At 39.4% G+C, this 3,374-nt stretch overlaps 1 pseudogene; it reads right to left on the bottom strand.

Annotated features, from left to right (window-relative positions):
- Nucleotides 1-3,003: 3,003 nt before the first annotated feature.
- LOC127688251 (uncharacterized) lies at nucleotides 3,004-3,109 on the bottom strand (annotated as a pseudogene).
- Between the last annotated feature and the right edge of the window lie 265 nt (nucleotides 3,110-3,374).

The raw sequence follows: 3,374 nt of genomic DNA, 5'->3' as shown, positions 1-3,374 counted from the left end.
TGAATATATTATAAATATAAAAAATTATGTGGCATATGTCAGTCTGAATCTGATTGTATCAGTTAGGATTTTTTTCCCCAACGTGATACAAGCTATTTATCTAGAATTAGGGGACCTCAATTGAGAAAGTACCTATATAAGGCTGGCAGATGGTTCTGTAGGTAAGGCTGTGGGCCGTTTTCTTGATTGATGATTTATGTGAAAGGTCACAGACAATTGCGGGCAATAGCACCCTTAAACAGGCAGTTTGGGGTTGCATAAGACAGCAAGCTGAGCATGCTGTAGAAAACAAGCAGTAACAATCCTCTTCCATGGTTTGCTTCTGATTTACCTCAAGGTTCCTGCCTTAAGGTGCTACACTTAATATCCCCTCACGATACCATAGAGTGGGCTGTTACTCTCAAAAATCCTGATTATGTTGGGCTTGAGAGGATTGTGAAAGTATTTTAGGAACTTGTGCAAAAGAACACTGAGATCTTACAGTTCATTAAATTTGTCAGTGGGAGCCTGGTCAATAAGCATACTCAGGGAGATGCAGGAAAGGGAAGCTTATTTGAGAAGTTTCAGAAGTTGGAGTCCCTTAAAGACCCAATTATGGTTATTCATATAATATTTTATTTTATGAATTTGTGGTTTTGGTAGGCAGTGACTTTAGAATCCGTTGTTATTAACAAGAGATTAGCACAACTGAAGTGAAACCATTTTCTTTTTGAAACTAATTTATTTATTTGCATCTAAAATATTTCCCTCCCCAGTGGCCTTCCCAGAGTCCTTCCCATATCCCATCTCCTCTGCCTCTGGGAGGGTGCGCCTTTCCTGGGGCATCAAGTCTCTACAGAATTAGGTGAGTCCTCTCCCACTGGGACCAGTGAAGGCATTTGTTCCTCTACTACATATGTGCCATGGACCCCAGGCAAGCCTGTATATGCTCTCTGGTTGGTGGTTTAGTCTATGGTACCTCCCAGGAGGCCAGGTTAGTTGACATAGGTGGTATACCTAGGGGATTGCTATCTCCTTAAGGTCCTTCCTTTCTACCCCCAACTCTTCAAACTGGGAGAATTGATGCTATTTTCTGGCACTGAAAAACTTCTGTGATTACAAGAAACCAGAATCATTGAGTTGAAATCTTCTGTGACCTTTTCCTCAGGATTAGTACACAGAATTTTGGTCCAAAATGAGCCAAATTTGCATTCCGTGCCCTTAGCTGAACTTGGAAGTGTGTAAGAGTTTCCTATGGACTTTTGGTATTGGTGGCATTAGAACTGCAGGATTTAAGGAGTCATAGAGAGAAGTTGAAGCTTTGCATTATGAGAGCCAGGACAGGCCATTAGTGAATGCAACATCAATAGCAGTAGAAACTCTAGCATATTGTAGATGTCAGGCTCATGTAATGCCCACACAAGACAGTGAGAGATATAAAGGGGAGATGATTTGAGCCTAGTAGTTAACTTCTGTGTGCTGAGGATGCCTAGGCTAGAGAAATGGAGCTGGCCAAGCCCTATGAAACTCAGAAGATTTTCAGAGAACTTCAGAAATCTTACACCCTTGGAATTTGCTTTTGCTTTAATCTGATATTAAACTTTGCAATGGTTCTCTCCTTGATGAGAAGTACACAGGTTTCTTTTCAGTTTACTAGAGTCCACAGTTGATAGACTTTAAATGTTTAAGCAGAATGAATCTTTAATGAGAACTTGACTTTTGAAGTCTCTAAAATTTTTACAGTTTTGGAGCTTTTAAAGTTATGCTTTATGTAATAGTAAATGAGACCATGTAGATAAATAAGAAAGGAAAGGGTATGGTTTGGTAGTATGTGTTTTGGTGTCATGTTGACAAAAGGTCAGTTGTGCTAATGGTATTTTGTCAATTTGACACAGACTAGAGTCATCTATGAAGATGTGGATTCAACTGAGAAGGTGTGTCCATCAAATAGGTCTGTAGGAAAGTATGTAGGAAATTTTCTTGGTTAATGGGCGCCCAGACCATTGGCTGTGATGCCATTCCTGGGCAGGTGGTGCCACTCTTGGGCAGGTGGTCCTGAGTTATAGCTGAAAGCAAATTGAAAAAGATATAAAGAGCAAGTCAATACGGAGAATTCTTTCAGACTTGGTTTTCATGTTCCCACCTTGTGTTTCTACCCTAAATTCACATCTTGATGAACTGTAAACTGAACTATAAAATATGCCTTTTCATACCCAAAATGCTTTTGGTTGTGATCATAGCAATAGAAAGCAAAATATAACACCATTTAATGCAATGTTGTCCAGCTGCATACATTTTCCTATAAATCTAATAGTCTTATCGTTTCTAGTTGAATAAAGTTAAATTTTGTCTATATACCTTGGGTTTTTTTTTTTTTTTTGATTTCTGTATATCCACCTATTGATGGTTCTGTAGGTTTGCTCCATTTTCTAGTTATTTTGAATAATGAAGCAATATGTTTGGATGACAAATATTTTTTTGGAATAGTAATTTAGATTTATTTTCAATATATAATCAAAGATGATATGCACATGCTATTTTTTAGCACCATGAGAAAATTCTACATCTATTTTCATGGTGACTACATGAGTTTATATCCTTACCAATAATGAATAAAACTTCCTCTTCCTCTCAATTCTCACCAATATTTATTATCTCTCATTTTTTGATGGTAGACTTCTTAGCTACATGGCACTGGTCTGGTGGTCCTCCTTGATTCATGCCTTGCCTGGGCCCTTTGCCCAAGTGGCCCCTTGCAAGGGCTATCCGTTTCAGGCACACTCTATAGAGTTGTGGATAGCCCTGGAGCTAATTGTATTTGATGTTAATTCCCTTCTTAGAGGGGAGGGGAGATTTACTGCAACACTCTTGCCTTTGACCTGAGCTTCTACTCAGCTTCCTCCATATTGGGAGCCCACCTGGGCCTATCTGGAACTAGACTGGTGGAGGTTTCAGACTAACTCCCTGTCATGGCCTCCTGGCATTATAGTGGTGATCATCTCAGGGTCACTGTTTTTTTTATGGAGTGTTAGGCCAGAACACTTAGTATAGACACAGCCTCTCTCTTTTGTGTCACATACTGACAGACATGTGGCACAGCAGTCACATCTGCAATGTCTCTAGTGGCAGGGAAATTATATTTCTTAATTTACAGATGTTCTCAGTTTTTTTCCATAGTAATACCCCATAATATAAAGGCATGTTTTGTAGGGCTTAATAAAGCCCTAGTTTGGGCATCCGAATACAAAACATATGTGAATGGACATTGAATGGTCATTTTTGCAGGACAGAGAGTTGAAAGCTATGAGTCAGATCACCTCCACAGTATGTAGGTGAGACCTGTGTGGGAAACAAGTTCTGGTATAAGTATCCAATAGCAGTGACTGGCTAGTGTT

Source organism: Apodemus sylvaticus, chromosome 6 (assembly GCF_947179515.1).
Source record: "Apodemus sylvaticus chromosome 6, mApoSyl1.1, whole genome shotgun sequence".
Lineage (NCBI taxonomy): Eukaryota > Metazoa > Chordata > Mammalia > Rodentia > Muridae > Apodemus > Apodemus sylvaticus.
This window is presented reverse-complemented; position numbering and strand designations above follow the sequence as displayed.